Source organism: Poromitra crassiceps (genome assembly GCF_964638095.1).
Source record: "Poromitra crassiceps genome assembly, chromosome: 9".
Taxonomy (NCBI): domain Eukaryota; kingdom Metazoa; phylum Chordata; class Actinopteri; order Beryciformes; family Melamphaidae; genus Poromitra; species Poromitra crassiceps.
In genome coordinates, this window is record NC_139630.1 from 7,153,727 (window position 1) to 7,174,684 (window position 20,958).

General features: G+C 42.1%; 1 protein-coding gene across 1 annotated transcript in view; it reads right to left on the reverse strand.

Annotated features, from left to right (window-relative positions):
- Positions 1–20,958, reverse strand: part of fam184ab (family with sequence similarity 184 member Ab) — a gene marked incomplete at both ends in the record, with an annotated part of 541,527 nt that overhangs the window by 423,693 nt on the left and 96,876 nt on the right. The window lies entirely within an intron of this gene.

Here is a 20,958-nt window from a genome sequence, read left to right on the forward strand (position 1 = left end):
CTGAGATAAATGCATTTTTGTGAAATTCGATAGAACAGGCAGAACAGTCACTTTAACCATTTATTTTTGGCATCAGTGAGACATCAGACATCTAAACAATAGTTCTGAACAGTAATTTCCTCCAATATAACAGCACCCCACCCCCCTCTCCTGCAAACTCCTCCCTCCGTGGGTGTGTCTCTGGTGGCTCTGCAGCGTGTGTCACAGGCGAGTCTCTGCTGCCTGTCTGTGCTGCCTGGCGGCCGCTCGTCGAACAAGTCTGGATCGGGCTCGCTCGTTTCTGGGGTTTCGGTTGTGAGCTGGGATGAAGCTGCGTGCGATTCTGGGCTTTCTGCTGCGTGTTTCAAAGTGTGTTGCACCCAGAGTCTAGTTTTGGAATCCCCCACCGTTGTGCGCCAGCTCCCAGCGCGAAAGCGTTTTCGCCAAACCATTCTCATGAGAATGGTTTCCTCACGCTTTTTCCTGCTGTTTTTGCTCGGCTTTCTCTAGTCTGGAGAGCACTGTCGCCACTTAGTGGGTCGGTGGAATGGGTTGTACACGTTCGGTGGCTCCCATATTTTTATAGGAGATGTAGGGGGCTTTGATCCACGTCCCACCGTAAAAAAAAAAAAAAAATTTGGCGAGTTAACTCGTCGACGGCAGTCAACCGTTGGTTTCTGTTCGACGAGTTAACTTGTCCACGGCAGTGAACGTGTTAAGACACTCCCCCACGGCAAGAGACTGAGGTCTGCCAAGATCAGAACCACCCGCCACAAGACCAGCTTCTTCCCAGCTGCCATCAGCCTCACCAACAAGGCCACACACTCACTACCTCCTCCTAAACCTCAACTGAACCCCCCCCCCCCCCCATACAACTGGAACTCATATCTAATTTAATGCCTGTTTAACTGGGACTGTAAATTCATGTAAATTCCCTGCACATTCAATGCCTATTTAACTTAGCCTGTAAATTTCATGTACATTCAATGTAAACTCTTATTTAACTCCGACTCTAAATTCATGTAAATCCACTGCCTATTTAAATTTAACTCAGTCTGTAAATCTCATGTAAATTCAACGTAAATTCATATTTATCATCCACAGAACACTTCACCACTCATGTACATATTGTATATATTTACTCGATTTGATTGCACTTGCAACTGTGATTGTCTTTAGTTATCTTTCTACTTCTTATCTCTGTATATTGATGTGACCGCTACGCTGCATACACTAAGACAAATTCCTCGTATATGTAACTTGCATACTGTGGCAATAAAAGTGATTCTGATTCTTAGTTTTAGCTATGCAGTGTTCTAAGGAGACTGGATGGCATGCAGCAGATGATAGAATGCTCATCCATAAGAGACTTGAGACTTGACTTGGACTTGTGACCAAAGGCGTGAGACTTGACTTGGACTATAGCTAAAAGACTTGAGACTTGACTTGGACTCTAGCACAAAGACTTGAGACTTGGATATAGTATTTTACTAGAATACATGTATAAATCAGGTTATTTATTTAAGTTTAATCTGCAGATAAATTGGGATTGTTACAAAAGAGTAATATGTCAATCTTTGTTAGTATATCTTTAAAAAAAAATGGAGGTTCTTCTGTAAATCAAACCAAACGGAAGTAGCATGAAAACAATCTACAAACACACATTCAATAGTACCCCCCTCAGAACCGTTACCATCACCCTACCTATAACAAATAAATACAAGAGTTGTTCCAGGTTAGGTTTGAACCCTTGGCCCCAAGAACGCAAGATTATTAGTCTCTACCAATGAGCTATCTATTTGTTATAGGGAAGGGTGATGGTAACTAATGGTAAGATAATCATGAAGTAATGATGCATTCCCTAGTAACAACTAAGCATGAAGCCCTGCTTTACTTGAGGGGGCACAGACATGGTAACAATGGTAAAGTAATCATGAACTAATGATTAATTCCTTAGTAACAACTATGGTAACTAATAGTCTGTTCTTAAGTAACTACCCATTAACTACTCATGAACTAGCAGCAACAAATTAAGGAAGTAATCATTACTTACTGGTTCGTTAACATGGTAACTAATGGTCAGTTCTTAAGTAACTACCATTAAGGATCTTTAAGGAACTACCATTAAGGGTCATTAACTCATTGAGTGCCAGCCACTTTTGGAGAACGGACCAGTGCCAGAGTTTCAGAGCGTTTTCAGTGATTTCTCGAGGCCCACAGAATATTGTGTGATATTACTATGTAAACACCGAACACGCACAAAGAACAAGGAGACTTTATTGTATCATCAGCAAAAAAAAGTTTATTGATACCATTTTCCGTTCTTTAGTTATGAGCCGGAGAAGATAGGTTGTTTTCAGCGTTTTCAGGCGTTTCAAATTAGAAGCTGAGTTATTCAGCCTTTTGTGAAATGAAGCATTTCAAGCACATTCACTGACTCTAGCTAATATTTTCTGATGTGTGCCCTGCGTGCCCCACCCCCCTCTCCCCCCCTCAGCTGCAAACTCCTCCCCACACTAACACACAGCCTCACGCACCCAGGTCTATTTTCGGAGTGCTCCGTTTTTGTGCGCCGGCTCCCAGCGCGACACGGAAAAGCCAAACCGGACTGCTGAGAATGGTTTGGCTTTTCAGTGTCGGGGGCTGCTTTTCTGGCGGCTAATCGTGTGGAGAAACTATGCAGACAGACAGACAGAGGCAGAGGGGCTCAGTTGTGGGAGCGGATTGACTGCTGTTCGCAGCCAACGTCAGCTGCAGCCAGAGCAATCTATATGGCTCTGGCTGCAGCATGAGCGGTTTCTCTTTCATCACGGGGCTTTTTCCTGCTGTTTTCCTGACCTTTGTCTAATCTGGAGAGCACTGTCGCCACATAATGAGTCCGTAAAATAGGTTATACACCTTCAATAGCTACAATATTTGTACAGGAGATGCAGGAGGCTTTGATCCACGTCCCACCGTCAAAAAACGCATTTGACGTCGATCGACATCATTGGCACGCTACGTCACTATTTACTTTGACGTCGATCGACGTCGTTGGCACTCAATGAGTTAAGGAACTACCCATTAACTACTCATGAACTAGCAAAATAAAAAATAAAATATATATATATTTTTAAGGAAGTAAGCATTACTTACTGGTTCGTTAACATGGTAACTAATGGTCAGTTCCTAAGTAACTACCATTAAGGAACTACCTATTAACTATTCAGGAACTAATAATTAACTATTCGTGAACTAATGGTTAGTTCCTGACTAGTTCCTCAATAACTACCCATGTTTGTGTTACAGTATTGTAAAGTGTTACCAAAAAATCATTGTATTCCATTCAAGCAATATTCCACATAGTTTTAACATGGGTTTATTACATACTTGAGTACCGTGAACATAAACAAATCACCAAGATCAGATGCAGCTGGACCAGATTGTAGCCTTAGGATGATTACCGTACTTCTCATTTATCTGTATGCGGCCCCAAAAATAAGAGTGAAAGCTTTTAACAAGTTGGTGAACACACCCAACAATAGGAGGAATCGCAGAGTACCTCACAATACCATACTTGGCCCTCGATAATGATGGTATCATGATACAGCGATTTTGCGATAATCGATATATTGCAAGATATTTCATGTATGATACATCACAGCAGCTGTGTAACCGAAGAGGAAACAAGGCTAGGTCGAAACCTAGCATATGGCCAGGGCAGAAAAGCGTTGACGAGCCTGTTGGTTGTAGGAGGCAGCGACATTGTTAAAGTGGAGGGCTGTCGGTGGCAAAAGTATGAAGGATATAATGGAAAATCAGTATGGTAAGAAAGCCCTAGAAAATAATTATTTAATGATGTAGTTGCATTTAATAAAACCTTTTATTATAATACATTTGTGTGTGTGTGTGTGTGTGTGTGTGTGTGTGTGTGCGCGTGTGTATTTATTGTGAAATTCTAAAATATGTGTATTTGTTGCATTAAAAGGACCCCACCCCCAACTGTATAGCCTCATGGTGCCTTTTCAACTTATATTGTTATAATTACATCTCTCCCAGTTAGCAGTATCCCAAAATCATAGGTTCATGATGAAATAGCCTACGCTGCCACAAAAACCACAAAATAAGTTTTGAAGAGCACAGTCCACATATGCTGTGTACTGTGGTTTGGTGAAGTGTGGACAAAATTAGAAGGCGAAATAGCGATTTCTGTGAAATAGGCTCCACCCACAACACTTTGCAAGTCGATTATATGGCAACGGTGAGGTCTTTAAAAAAAACTGCAAAACAGGTTTTGTGCAGGACATTTGACAACATTTGAAGGAGAAATAGGGAAAAAATGCTTTTGGGCAAAATTCTAAATGGCGGAAAATCTAGTTAGGTGGAAATGGGCATGGTCTATATAGAAGGAATGTTGATCGTAGGAGCTATGGTTCTAAAGTGATGGACCAAAATGTAAAGAGGGCAGCTATAGCGCCACCGTGAGGTCAATCGGTGTAATTTTTTGGGCCAGAGTAGAGGAGTACTCTATGAACCTATGTACCCAATTTGGGAACAGTCGGTGATTTTTGTGAACTAGGCCACACCCACAAAAGTTCAGAAGTCGATTATATCGCAACGGTGCGGTCTTGCAAAACACTGCAAAATAAGTTTTGTGTAGGACAGTCCACACATGCTGTGTGATGTGGTTTGGTGAAGATTGGACAAAATTCGAAGGAGAAATAGCGAAAAAACGCTTTTGGAGAAAATTCAAAATGGCGGAAAATTTAGTTAGACGGAAATGGGCGCGGTCTCTATCAGCAAATGCGGAATGACCCAAGGAATCCAGGGAAAAAATAATTTTGATTGTCGATGCTACGGTTCAAAAGTTATGGACCAAAACGTAAAGAGGGCTGTTATAGCGCCACCAAGAGGTCAACAAGTGTAATTTTTCTGCCCATAGTAAAAGGTGACTCTGTGAACCTACCTACCAAGTTCGGTAGCGGCAGGTCTTATGGTTTCTGAGTGGGACCAAATGGGTTTCCAAATGGTCTTGCAAATTGGGTGGACAAACAAAAATACCCCCCAAAAAGCAGAAATTATATGTATTTATTTAGAGAATTGACATGAAACAATGTACAAAAAGTCCATATGACAGACACACACACACACACACACACACACACACACACACACACACACACACTCTCTCTCTCTCTCTCTCTCACACACACACACACAGTTCAACAACACAGTTCTGGGATCTGTTATTGAATGTCAGTCTATTTTTATGCCTCATTCAAATGAATGGGACGGAAAAATCGGACACTACAAACTCATCCAGCTGCATCTGATCTTGGTGATTAATTTAGTGGAATATCGATTTAAGGTTTAGACCTGTACAAGTAGTTTCAATTCTATTTGCCCTACGATATAGTTAACCTTGCTTGCAAGATGGATAACCTCGCGAGATCAAAAGAGATTATCTCGACGTAATCCATCTTGTCATGCACAGGCAGTTAGGATGATTGGTCGAACCATGGCCGGGTCGACGAATCAGCGGCAGCCTTAGGCGGGCTTTCTGTGTGACGCTACTGAGAAGCATCTGGGCAAGTATTGGGTACATGGTCTTTGTAGTTCTTTTCACTCGTCAACATGGCTGCCGCCGCGGACGTTGTTTCTCAACTGGACAGCATTTCCAAGATATCAAAACGTTTATTAATCCAATCCAATTATGAATCGCTCATGCGTTAGTTTGTGGAAATTCCCGTGCAATAATCATAACTCTGGCCCCAGCCCACATCACTCTAGCCAGAGCACATGTTAGCCTACATTAGCTTCCACAAAACACACACACAAAGCTGCGCAAAAGCGATTTACGTTCTTATACGGAGATAGCGAGGCAGCATAGTAAATAAACACACGTGGCACTGCGCTCCGTTTTCATCAATGAACTATTAATAGCGCAAGGGACGGCCACTCGTCAATTCGCTGCGCGTAGCCAAACACTCCTGGCTGCTGTTAGCCGCTAATTAGCAACAAACATTTCAACAGGCTCATACCCCGGTCGCAAACGTTACGTCAGAGGCATGGCCATCTGATTGGTTGAAGTTAACACGCACCAGCGGTGATAAACAGATGGGTCATCCAATCACCTGACAAGTAGCTTGGAAAAAGTGCCCCGGCTCCGTCAGCAGGTCGGGTTACTGCATTCCCAGATCGACTGGTTTAGTGAAACGTAAATGTGGAGCTAAACCGTCCATCTGGCAGCGTCAGGTTACGATATAGTCCTGTCTATATGCAAACCAGCAGCAGCACCACATGTATGGAGGACCAGGAGAGTCTTACGCTAATGAATAGAGTGTCCCCTTAATAATTATCCAATCGTACAATTAAAAAGAGTAATTTCAAAAAGAATTCACAAATGACGTATTAATACATCATTAAAAAGTCGTATTTGGAAAAGGAACTTCAAAAACATCCATTAAACAGTGTATTTCAAAATGGAATTACGAATACATCATTTAAAACATCATTTAATACATCGTTTCCTTATTCCTATTCGAAATAACCATTTGGAATTGTATTTGAAGTCACTATATTAAATCCCCGATTCGAAATAACGATTGGAAATGCCATTTACCCATTGCATGACACTTTTGGCCTTAGCCTAGAAAAACTGTGTAAAACAATGCAAATTAGACATGTACTTTAATTTTAAATTTGACATACCTTGTAGGCCCTGGAGAGTCTTAAGCTAATGAATAGAGTGTTCCTTTAATAATTATCTAATCGTACAATTAAAAAGAGTAATTTCAAAAATAATTCACAAATGACGTATTAATACATCATTAAAAAGTCGTATTTGGAAAAGGAACTTCAAAAACATCCATTAAACAGTGTATTTCAAAATGGAATTACGAATACATCATTTAAAACATCATTTAAACAGTGTATTTCAAAATGGAATTACGAATACATCATTTTAAACATCATTTAATACATCATTTCCTTACTCCTATTCGAAATAACCATTTGGAATTGTATTTAAAGTCACTATTTCAAAACCAATTCAAAAAACCGTTTGGAAAACCATTTCGTTTTAACATGACACTTTTTTGCTCTTTGTCCCCAGCCAAACAGTGTCAATCATGAATTGAGCCCCCTAATGCAAATGAGCCATGTAACAGCCTCTCTGATTGGCTAGAGAGCTTTGAGGCGCGAAAGAGCCTGGCTCAGTGGACTGCCTCTTTGTGTTCTCTGGGTGTGAACACAAAGAGGCAGTCCACTGAGCCAGGCTAGTTCGCGCCTCAAAGCTCTCTAGCCAATCAGAGAGCCTGTTACATGGCTCATTTGCATTAGGACCATGGATTCACGATTGACACTGTTTGGCTGGGGACAAAGAGCAAAAAAGTGTCATGTTAAAACGAAATGGTTTTCCAATCGGTTTTTTGAATTGGTTTTGAAATAGTGACTTCAAATACAATTCCAAATGGTTATTTCGAATAGGAATAAGGAAATGATGTATTAAATGATGTTTTAAATGATGTATTCGTAATTCCATTTTGAAATACACTGTTTAATGGATGTTTTTGAAGTTCCTTTTCCAAATACGACTTTTTAATGATGTATTAATACGTCATTTGTGAATTCTTTTTGAAATTACTCTTTTTAATTGTACGAGTGGATAATTATTAAAGGAACACTCTATTCATTAGCTTAAGACTCTCCAGGGCCTACAAGGTATGTCAAATTTAAAATTAAAGTACATGTCTAATTTGCATTGTTTTACACAGTTTTTCTAGGCTAAGGCCAAAAGTGTCATGCAATGGATAAATGGCATTTCCAATCGTTATTTCGAATCGGGGATTTAATATAGTGACTTCAAATACAATTCCAAATTGTTATTTCGAATAGGAATAAGGAAACGATGTATTAAATGATGTTTTAAATGATGTATTCGTAATTCCATTTTGAAATACACTGTTTAATGGATGTTTTTGAAGTTCCTTTTCCAAATATGACTTTTTAATGATGTATTAATACGTCATTTGTGAATTTTTTGAAATTACTCTTTTTAATTGTACGATTGGATAATTATTAAGGGGACACTCTATTCATTAGCGTAAGACTCTCCTGGTCCTCCATACACATGCACCTCAGAGTCACTCAATCTGCAATGAACCTAGTGAAGAACACAGCCTTTAACAGAGATGACTGATCTGTCTTTACTGTCACTAATGCTTATTGGCTTTCATTTCTGCATGAGGGACTGTAGGAGGCAGCAAGACATCAGTGCTGATTTGCAGTAGGACTATTGACTAGCATTAGATCATATATGAGTTAGTGAATATTTGCTGTTCTTTCATTAAACATCAGATGGAGTCCAGTCAGCATGGTCTGCCTTTGATATGATGATGCAGGCTGATTGATTACATATGTATTGGAGAATGGACCAATAGCACACTGGCTGTCTATGGTAAGTGCTTAAACTGAATTGATTCTAATGAGACATTTTGATAATATTGCACGAGGGACGTCAACCATTAACCTCATTTAACCTCATTTTGGAGAGAGGAGTATGTTGTTGGTGATTTTCATAAGGCCGGTTTCAGTACTTTGTGTTTTGAGCGGAAGTTGGATTGGAAGGGTTCATATAGGCTATATATATAGGTTCATCATATAGGTTGGAGTCTAGATGGGATTTGATTTGTGTTGTGATAACTCGTTCGAAGATTTAGGACAGAAACGGGAGGTTGCAGATGGGACGGAAGTTGTTGGGGATGTTAGGATCAAGGCCGGGTTTTTTTCCGAGGGAGGTGGGGGGACGAGGCCAGTGGACAGAGAGGAATTGATTATGTTAGTAATGAGTGGGGAGAGTGATGGGAGGCAAGCCTTAACAAGGGGAGAGGGTGTGGTCCAAGGCGCAGGTTGTGGGTTTCATGCTGGTGACTATGGAGGATAGGTTAGATTCAGTGATAGGGTTGAAAGATGAGAATGAGTGGTTTGGAGGGGGAGGGTTGTTGAGTTGGAATCTGGGGGGGGGGGGGGGTGCAGGGGGAGGACGCAGCCAACTGGTTATGGATTGTGTAACCACAACCACAACTGATTTTTTTCTGGAAAAATGATAGAAAGGAGTTGCATGTACTGGTGGTGAAGGAGTTGCAGGTGGTGTCCATTGGCTTGAGCAGTTTGTTGATGGTGGAGAAAAGCATTTTGGGGTTATTAGAGCCAGTTCGAATAATGGAGGAGTAGTGGGAAGATCGTGCATTGTTAAGTACTTCTTTGTATTGTTGTTGGTGGAGTTTGTAGGCGTACAGGTGAACAGTGAGTCTGTTTTTTTGGGATAGGTGTCCCAGTTTACAGCCCTTGGCTTTGAGTTGAGGGAGTTGGTCGGTGTACCAGGGGGCGGAGTGTGTTAAGGAGACAGGTTTGGTTTTGATGGGGGCAATATCATTAAGACAGGAGGAGAGGGCTAGACTCCGCCTTAGACTACTTTATCTGCCTTATGAGAGAGGAGGACTCCAGCTTCCCAACCTTAGATGGTATTATATGGCAGCCCAATTGACTTCAGCATCATATTACTTCTGTACAACAACACCCCCAGCGTGGGTAAGCATTGAGCAAGAGTCCATTCCAGATCTACCATTAAAGTTGTATATGTACTCCTCGGATGTTAAAACATTGAGGAAAAAAACAAAAAATCCTTTTCTTAAAAACAACATTTTGGTTTGGTATGCAGCACACAAACATATAGGTGACACGCCAGTACTATCCCAATATACTCCTATTTGGGCCAATGAACAATTTAAACCTGGTAGAAGGGATGGAGGATTTAAGTTATGGAGTATGGAGGGTATTCAGAAAATTGAAGATCTGTATGTAAAATATGTTTTGCTTTCTTTTGATCAATTATGTCAGAAATACCAAATACCTAAAAAGCATTTGTTTAAATATTTACAGTTAAGAAGCTTCATGGCATCGAGATGTGAACAGATAACATGTATTCCACCCTTATCAACACTTGAAGCGATGACAATTGCGAATTTAGAAGGGAAAGGCCATGTTTCTAGGTATTACATGTTGGTTGAATATAGCACTGAATCATCACTAGATAAATTAAATGCTTGGAAAACAGACATACAAGAAGACATTGATGAGGAAGATTGGTGTGATGCTTGTTTAAAAGCACAAAAGCAAACAATAAACACAAGGTTTAAATGACTTCAATATAAATGGTTAATGAGGGTGTACATAACTCCAGTCAAACTTCACCACATGTCTGCTAACATTCCTGATGTCTGTACTAAGTGTTTGGAAGAAAAAGGTACTTTAATTCATTGTCTATGGGGATGTTCAAAGATTCAAAACTTCTGGAAGAGTGTCATAAATTGTTTGTCAAAGATCTTTGATACTGAAGTTCCTCTTAATGTCAAACTCTGTGTGCTTGGTATCTATCCGGGGGACTTTGTGCAAACAACAAAACAAGCTAAACTACTGGACTTCGGACTTCTTCAAGCCAGAAGAGCTATTGCACTTTGCTGGAAAAATATGGATGCGCCATCACTAAAAATGTGGAAACGGGAACTTTCGGAATGTATTGGCCTGGAAAGACTAACGTACATTGCTAAGGGCAAAGGGAAAGATTTTGCTCAGCTGTGGGAGCCATACATGCGTTTCATGAGAGATGGAGGCAGAGGTATTGCCTGAAAGTTTGTAAAAAAAAAAAAAAAAAAAAAAAAAAAAAAAGTGTGAGCAATGTGGAGGAAGTGTTTTGATTTGTTTTGATTTGTTTTATCAGTACTTAGTTTGAATTGTTGCAGGTTGATTGTGTGTGTATGTGTGTGTGTATGTTGTAAAATGTCTGGTCTTTAAAGTTGTATCGTCACTGTATGTTGTGTATAAGGAAAAAATGACAATAAACATATTGGGGGAAAAAAAGACAGGAGGAGAGTGTGTCGTTGTAGATGTTGACCAGGTCGGTGGGGGAGATGTTCGGGGTGAGGATGGTGTTGGAGATGGTGTTAGTTATGTTGGAGGAGAGAGAGGAATGGTTGATGGATTTGAGGTTTCGGAAGGTTATGGTTCATTGCTGTTTGACGGAGGGAGGATGGATGTTGATGTCCAGGGTGATAGCCATGCAGGTGGTCAGAGATGATGAGGTCAGTGGTGGAAAGGTTGCTGATGGAGATGCCGGAGGTGCAGACCAGGTTGAGGGTGTCTTTTGTTATGGGTGGGGAAGTCAATGTCTTGGGTGATGTTAAAATAGTGTAATATGTCCAGGAGTTCGGTGGTGTTTTTGCAGTTTGTGGAGTCAACAAGGATGTTGAAATCGGCTAGTAATAGAACAGATGGTGATATGGCAGAGAGCTGGGTTAGGACTTCTGGGAAGTCAGAGAGAAATTCGGGGATTGACTTGGTGTGGGGGGGGGGGGGGGGCGATAGATGACAGCAGTGACCAGGTAGTTTGAAGGTGAGGTGTTCAAATGAGGGGGGTGGGGATGGATGATGCAGTTATATTTATTGTATGGCGATTAAGTGTAGCTATTCCGCCTCCATGGCTGTCCTGGCGAGGTTTGTCCATATAACTGTATCCAGAGGGTGTGGTTTGATTGAGAGAAAAGTAGTCCAGTGATTGTTGCCATGTTTCTGTTGGACAGAGAAAGTCCAGTTTATTGTCAGTGATGAATTCATTGAGGATGGGGCCCTTGGTGTGAATTTGAGTTGGTTGAATTCAACCAACCAAAATTCAACCAACCAAATTCAATGCTTGGTTGAATTTGAGATGTAGGGGCAGTGGTGGCCCAATGGTTAGAGAAGCGAGCTTGTGACCGGAAGGTCGTCGGTTCAATCCCCGGGACCGGCAGGATAAATCTGGGTGGGGAAAGTGAAAAGGCAGCGCTTGCCCCTCCCTCATTACCACCACTGAGGTGCCCTTGAGCAAGGCCCTTAACCCCCAACTGCTCCAGTGGAGCTGCTCAGTGGCCAGCAGATGAGACTGTGGTTGTACTGGGCAGCTTCCAGGTATGAATGTGTGTGTGTGAATGTGAACAGGGCACTCCTGAAAAAGAGAGCATTGCTCTCAGTGAGACTCCCCCTGTATAAATAAAGGTAAAAAAAAAAAAAAAAAAAAAAAAAAAAAAAAAGAAATGTGGTTGTGTGTGGGTGGGCTGATTTGCTTTGGTCAGTGGACGTAGGGAGGCGGCGTGGACGTGTTGTTTGTTGTGATGGTGACGTAATGGGGTTGCGATGGTGCGCTCAGTTGACCAGAGGGATGGGATGGAGTTGGTGGAGTGGACAGGACGGGAGTGAATAAACTTTCTGCGGGAGGCTCTGTCGATGTAACGGGTCGAAGGAGGAGTCCATGAGTTTTAATGGCTGAGATGCAGAGAGGGATGGAGAGGTTGTTGAGTTTCAGAAGTTGTGCGGTGGAGTATTTCAGTGTAATGACTGCTGCAGAAGAAGTAGTGTGAAATCTGGGGTTGGTTAGCCACAGACATGAGACCAGACCATAGGTGGAGGAGTGACAGACATGATATAATGGTCCACAGCATGGCAGATGATCGGAGGTGAGTGAGTGAGGTGAGTTGCTGGATGTAACGTTGAACAGTACAGGATGGCAGTGAAACAATGCGATGACGAGGCAGAGGAGGCAGTCGGGGCAGCAGCTGACGTTAGCCGCTGGTGTTAGCCACACTAGCCGCTAACTGTCTGGAGGACGGCTAGCTGGCGGCTAACTAATAAGAGTGTAGCAGTCCGATGCCAACAAAGGCTCGCCGCACCGGGACAGCTGAGAGGCTGTCCGGGGAAGTGTCTCACGATAGAGAGAGAGTAGGAGCTTGCTAGCTTGTTGGTAGCGCCGGGGCTAGCGTAGGTGCTGCTAGCAACAGGTAGCGTTGGTTTGTCCAGTGGAGGTACTGCGAGTTAACGTTAAACGTTCAGTCCAATCGGTGCAGAAAAGCGGTGTTAACAGATGGTAACCTCGCTGCAGTGAAAAGATAGCAGAGATTAGTACACAAAACAGGAGGTTTTGCCTCGGATTGAGAAGCGGCGACAAAACACGCCAGCATCCTCTCACATCCGGGCAATTCATGATACTAATTCCCCTCAGCTAACACAATGAACTGTACTGTCACAGGAAGTGTAAACACAATAGGAAGTAATTGGCTGACCCCTGCGTTGGAACATAAGGGGCCCTATCATCGTAAAAGCGCTATCTTTGTGCTTTTGCCTGTTTAACACAGAGCGCAGCACAAATTAGGGCGTGCCCAAGCGCATTGGTATTCTACCTACAGCAGAAGGTGTCCCCACAAAATGTGGCATTCTGCCATCGTTGGCATGCGTGTAATTCTTTGCGCTCTGAAAAGCACCTCTAAAACAGTTCTTAGCCAAAATACGCCACTGCGCTTGAGTGCACCAGTATTCTCCGCACTGCAGAGCGCAGTTTTTTTTTGATACGTCATTACGCACTATGTCCCATTAAAATACAAATGCCAGGACATCAAATTCTGCTGCTAAACTTGGGTAATAGTAGATTATCAGTGAGTCAATCAACTAGTATACACTGAAAAACTTTTATCATGTGTAAAGAGCCACAAACATGCTGCCTACTTCAATATTATTGTCAATCAAATGTCCCTGTTTCCCGTTGCAAACACGTTTCTATTTTCCAGTCAACAAAAGAACCCGAAGAGCATCAAATCACAGATGTTTTTAATAGAGATGGGATCGTTAACGCCATTAACGGCTGCGTTAACGCGAGACTCTTAACGCGCGATAAAAAAATTATCGCCGTTAATCTATTTAATCTATTTTTTTTTATTTTTTTTTTTTTACCTTTATTTATACAGGGGGAGTCTCACTGAGAGCAATGCTCTCTTTTTCAGGAGCGCCCTGTTCACATTCACACACATTCATACCTGGAAGCTGTCCAGTACAACCACAGTCTGATCTGCTGGCCACTGAGCAGCTCCACTGTATTATTATTATTATATATATTATTATTCTCAAAGTTGTCTGGTAGCAGGGTCCACTTATATTGAGCAGGCCATGATGATTATCACTTTAGAATGGAACAGGTATGTAAGCGCGGACATTTTATGTCTGCCTCCCCCATCCTGGCTGCTGTGGGGGGGGCGTGAACAACCGAATAAACAGAAACCTGTTCACAAGGACTTACTTCTAGTCATTATTTATGTTGCACACACATATTTTGAATGGCTTCAACAGACTTCAAATTACCCATTTTAATCTAGATTAATCTAGATTAATGACCAGGATTAATCTAGATTAATCTAGATTAAAAAAATTAATCTATTCCCATCTCTAGTTTTTAACAGGTATATGATGCGATGGTTGTTGTGAGATCTCCAAATTACGCATGGAGAGAATTACAGCATGCATCGTGCAAACTGTGTTTAAGGGAATACGAGACGGGAATGTGATTGGTTTGATTGATGTAATACCCAGCCATTTCCAGGCCACACCTGTGAATAATTCTGGTGGTTAAGAACACCCAAATCCCATGCACAGATGGCATTTTGCGGGGCATGGAGAATAGCAGATGATTTGGCACGCCACCAATTTGTGCCTGCGCTCGGTGTTATGCCGAGTTCTGCATCTCTATCGAGAATTGCATCCCCACCATATTTTGGGGCTGTTTTAACTTAAAAACTGGGAGGTCACGTCTCAGACAATTCTGTCATTTTTAAACAGTTACATTTCTGTATAAATCATTACAATATGCTCCCGTGAGGTGGGGATGCGTTTGGCGGCGGGGGTGCAAAACTCTAACCTGACGCTGCCAGATTGATGAGTTTGCTTCATATTCTGTTTCACAAACGACATCCATCTGGATTTGGTCAAGCTACCCTGCTGAAGAGGGCGGTCACTTTTTTCAAGCTACTTGGCAGGTGATTGGATGGACCGTCTGTCTGTCACCGTCTGGGCGTGCCAACGCCAACCAATCAGATCGACTTGCCTTCATGACGTAGCCTCGCCTGGTAAACACGAACGGCTAGGACTACAATTGCTAAATAGTTAGCATGGAGGTCGCAGATTTTTTGCTGTTTTTGTAAGGTGAATATTGGGTGCAACCATTGACTATTCAATTTGCCAAAAGAAAGAAGAATTACTGCAGATGTCTGACTGAGGATGAAGTGCAGGTAGGCCATTTTGCACGTTAAATGTAACTGATTGGATTAACTGATGTTACGCTAACGTTAGCAACATTTGGAGGTTGGGGTGCTACGTCTGATGATTGATGATTTGATGTTAACGTTAACAGCGATTCATTACTGACACATATCGTTGTTCGTTTCTTCAGGGAACTGATGACACAATATGACACAGAGTGGCACGCACCCTGGACTGGCCTGGACGGCTAACGTCATGGAGACGCAACGCTCTCTAGCCTTTATGATCATGACAATCAGAATCAGAATCAGAAAGACTTTAATGATCCCCGGGGGGAAATTGGGACAAGTTACAGTAGCTCGCTCAATAACAACCAAAACAATCAATAACAACAACCAAATGATTTGATACAATATAATGATTTAACGCTACTATTTAGCATTAAGGACTGGTGAATTTTAGCATATCTGTCAGTGGAATGGTAGATGTTTACGCATGACTGGAGAATGTTATTTGCTTACTTTTGTGATAATAAACTAAACGGAGAAAAGACGGCCGCGTGGTGTTGTTACATAATCTGCTGGTCTTGAGGCACGATTGGGTAAAATGATAAGAGATGATGTAAATTCATAAAGATGTTGATGTCAGAGATGAATCTGCGAAAGGGAGCTGCCTGGAGCCCAGAGGACGTCAACGGAGAAGAGGAAAAACACCCTTTAGGTTACACCATGCAGCATTTGGATATAATCTAGTATTGGCTCCCATGCCGTTAGTTTGTTTACCCCCTATCTAAAGAAAGTACAAGTGCAAAATCTTAAGCTATGTTCTATCGATAAACCAATTTCTCGAGTAACATCCTGTTATCCTGAGATCTTTAATCTCGCCTGTATAAGATAATATGTCACTCGGACACCAACGTGAGTTAACGTGGTTTATTAAACCGCAGCCAACATTCCAATCATAGCAGAATACACTTCAGCTAGCAGTAGGGACAATACATCACACTGATCTTTGCAGTTCTGTGTTGATTAGCTAATATTTCAGTGGCATTTTGATTAACGTTATGATTTATTTCTATTTGGAACAAAAATGATGGTTTAACAGATTGCATGTTTACTGGGCTGTGGTGAGAAGGGCTTTGTGTTTGTGTGACTTGCGTGAATGGCTAACTGCTAGCCATTCACTAGCCTTACAGCTAGCTGATGGCTGCTATGTTCTCCCAGCCTAGCAACGGTCTGAATGCTATCTCCCCAAATTCTACAACAATGTCTTGTTTACTAACGTTCATAGTTGATAACGTTACAGCAATACAGTTACGGTTTCGTACTCACTGTAAGATCAAGTGTTTAACGTTTATGTTAGCTTATTGTTTTGAATAGAATGTTTGACTAGCTCACTGGAGCTAGCCTCGGTAGCCGCCGCCATGTTGAATAGTGAAAGAACTACAAACGCAGAGGCGCCTCTCGGTGGCGTCACACCCGGTCTCGCAAAGCCCGCCCTTAGCTCACGCTGATTGGTGCGCCCGGGTGGCGGCCGGTTTGAACGCGTATCTGAGGCCAGGGCCAGACTGAGGTGGATTGTGAATTTGTGGAACAATGCCGCCCCCGTCTGGTGGAGTCAGGCTAGCAAAACTCGGCATAATTGACACTTGCTATCGTCCCTGCAGGGAAGATAGCATAAGGCACGTGTTAGGCACAAAGCGGCGCGAAAGCGCAAAAAGCAAATATCACTTGTACCAAGATAGAGCCCAAGGTGAATAGAACAACCAAGAATAGAAAAGAATATCTGCCGAATATCCACAGCCCAAAAAATGGCATTCGGTACAACCCTAGAATATTCACGGGTAAATTTGCATTTACAAGAACTACACACATGCGAGTAAACACACAAAAAAAAAAAAAAAAACTCTCGTAACGGGACAAGCCCCGTCTTTTATTGTCACACGAACACCACAACACATGCATGCGGCCACAACACACTCATGCTGACGGTGGCCGGTGAAAAGTGTCCTCTGCATTTAACCCATCCAGGCATGTCCTTTCCTCCGGGGGGCAGGCCAGGAGCAGTGGTCACTTTCTCGTACAGCGCCCGGGGACCAACTTCGGATGTTGTCGTCACTGGTCGGATGACGATGACGATCTGATCTTCTGCATGTTTTTAGTGGGGGGGTTATATACGGAGGAACCCCCTGATGGAGCACGGGGAGAACATGCAAACTCCACACAGAGAGAAAGGCCCTTTCGACGAGATACCCCACCTGGGCAGTGGGCACTAAAGATATGCATGTTCAAACTCGCGCAACTGAGGTGTATGTGATTGTTTTTTTCCATGTTGGTGTGAATGCACAGTTACACTCTGCTCTGTAATTTCATCCTTTACTCTCCTATTATTAAAAAAAAAAAAAAAAAAAAAAATTGTTTGGTCTCTGTCTTCACCTCTGCTGTCTTTCCATCAGGTCCACTCTCACTCACAGAACATATTCACTGGCTTGTACTTGCACTAGTAAAATAAAAAATAAATACACAAAAATCATATTGAGGTTTAAAGCTACATTCATTCAGAAATGGACTTGCATATTTGAAAGTCCTTTCTGTGCCTTCAACTTTAGAAGACAGGATAGTGTGGATAGTGTGAATTCCATCATGCGATATCTACAGTACAGTAGATCGTACCAGATGTCAACATACAGGAGTGGAGAGCCAGAACACAACAGCTGTGGCTCTTCTGTCTCTGTCACTGGCTGAACCTCCTGAGCCCTATACCAAGAAGCAAGATTAGTGGTTTAGCGAGGTAACTTCAGGTTTAACCCTGGTTTGGCCGTGCTACAAAGCTAGTTAACTTCTTACCGACATATATTTCCATAGCAACTTATGCTTCACACTTAACCTGGTCCGCAGCAGGTTAAGTTGCAAGGATAAGATTTTCCCATCGAGGAAGGAGCACGAATTGTAATGTTGAATTGATCAAGGACTAAAGCCTTGCACTTGTTGCAGGCTACATCTTAATTAAGCCCTACTTACCACTTTGGAATATCTTTTTATATATTCATTTTTGTGCTCTCAAGTAGCCTAGATACGTTGTTTGACCCCGCTGATCGATTGCAGCTGAATAGTGAGTGGAGAAATATCACTAAACCAGCATAAAAAGGTTACATATAAACGTCTCCAAAGCGCACGGTGGCGTGTGCGCAACGGAGCTGAGACTGACGTTGGGTTGGAATTGAAATGGTCATAGCCTACATGCTGGAATAGCCTACTACATCTAAGCAATTTAATATGGGATCACCTGCACACAGGCGATCCCATATTAAGATGATTCATATCTAGGCTACTCCTGCATTTTGCAGCTGCAACTGTGTTGCTGTTGGCCTGTATGATGTGATTGAACTTCATATTTCCAGCATCATTATATGAAATATGGAAATATGCGACTCTGCTGACAATGTGACCACAAAATATGCTATTTTTTATAACTGAAATCTATGCCCGCACGTACCGTGTCGATTCAGTTCAGAAGCATTTTTTAATTTTATTATCATTCTTTTTTTTATTGATTAGCCTATAGGAATTATTCAATCAGTGCGACTAAACACATCATGAGATCATTATTATTCATTGAGCCTAAATGGTCTATACATACGGATTTTGGACTGAGATAGATTACACATTGCTTCCACAAAAGACATGCCGGTTTTGAGTTTATTGAGAGGGTGAATTGAGCTGCTGTAGATAGCCTACGTGGAGGCAGAAACCGCTCTTCAAAGAAATTACTGGTGTGGATAAAAGTGGTCACTTTAGACAGTCATTCGGGAACAGACTAATAATATCCAATGCAGATTTTTATTTCTGCGGTTTCATTCAATGAGGAAATAGGCGTGTCTGGCGCTGTCAGAGTTGGAGCAGTCAATATTGCATTGTGATTGGCAGTTGTTAAAAACCACGCCTCTTTTGCGGGCACGAGCTCCAGTGCACGGGCATTTTCATGTGCACGAGCTCTCAGCTTGATTAGAAAAACCTGGTTGGAGTTAACGAGTGGCAAACGAGGTTCGTAGTACAAGTTAACTACAATCGAGCTGATCTGGTTTAGACAAACCAGATCAAGGGACAGATCCTGGATCTTCTTATAGAACATTCGTGGTATAGAGCCCTGGTGTGTGTGTGTGTGTGTGTGTGTGTGTGTGTGTGTGTGTGTGTGCATGTGTGCATGCGTGCGTGCGTGCATTCGTGTGTTGGGGGTAGGGTTGTCAAAAGTATCGATAGTATCAATAAAAATCAATACTAAAAATTTGAAACGGATACAATACTCATTTGCAACAGGTATCGATAGTATCGATAAGTATCAATACAATTTTTACTATATTCATACTACTGCTTTCTCCCTCCCTAGCATTGGTGGATATGTGTTGCTTCAACAAGCTCAAAGTGTTCTGATAGGCTGCTGACTAGAGCAGGGGTAATCTGCTGTGTAAATGCAAAGTTTTTAATGAGTTTTACCGGGCCTAGATTATGGAGAAGCGTATCGAAAATGGTATCAAGTATCAATGTTTTCCTGCATATCAGTATAAGTAGAAATTATAGTATCGTGACATCCCTATTTGGGGGGGTGATTGACTTTATTCAATACTTTGAAAAGAAAACTGTAGAGGAAGCTTCACATGCATGTATGTGCGTATGAACAGGACAGCAGTAAAAGCAGACACATCTGGCAGAGGAGACAATTTCTACGCCTCATAGGGTATGTGAGCTCTGATTGGCTTCTAACTGGCTAAGCACCGCCACCGATTAGGGATGGGTACCGTTCACATTTGAACCGATACCGGTTTGATACCGGTACGGTACCCAAAACGGTACCATTTTCGGTACTTTACACGCTCTAATAACAAAAAAATTTACAGTTGTAAAAAAAAAAAAAAAAACTTCTCAGAGAGAGCGGTCGGTATTCACTAAAGCCTTCATATCTCAGGCTCTGTAGCACATAGAAACATAAAATAAAAAGCATTTGAGAGCTTAAAGGACGGCTTTACCATGGGGAATATGAATATATATTAAATCTCATGCCCCTAAGGTTTTCGAATCCGTTGAAATTTTTGAAATTGGTGGTTCACTGCCAGAGATATCAACCGAAATCCACTCTGTGTGTGTGTGTGTGTGTGTGTGGGGGGGGTGGGGGGGAAGGGGGGGTGGTGGAGGGGAGGGGCGGGTGCGGGAACCCGAAATCCTACATTTCCCACAATGCACTGGGCTCGCGTGGCCTTCATTTCCACGCCCACCCCTCAGGCATTTGGCTGATATCAAACTCCAGTATGTGGCGGTAATGCACATATATGCTTGCCAACCGCCATAAAAGTCGAAGAAGAAGGCTTCGACATAAAAAGATTTAGTAGAACAAGAATTAAAAAAAAAAAAAATTGCCTCCAAATTGCACCAAATTTAAACGGTAGTATATATGTCGGGAGATGTCTTCATAAAAAGAATTTCATGCATTTTAAGGCATTTTCGTAGGAGTTACGCGCATCTGATGTTGTAACTATTTTATGTAAAAATGTGTAAAAATGGGTACATTGCTCAGCGTTGATTTCGTTACTTCAACGCACCTACTACTAGATGTACAATTTTACGAGCTTTCCAATGCCGCCAGTCCCGTGTCTGTACGTGCTTCCGTTCCCGAGATATGGTCTCTTTGCAAGGAGCTATGGAAAGCTAACCTAGCTACAGTAGGCTAGGTGGTGGAAAAAGATGGCTGCCTTTTGTTTTTGTTCAAGACCTCTGAAGGGGCGTGGAGTAGAGATGCTGCGATCGAGATTTTTCAATTCCGATCCGATTTCGATATTTTAGCTCAAAACCGATCCGATTCCGATCAAATTTCGATACCCGATTCGATACCGAT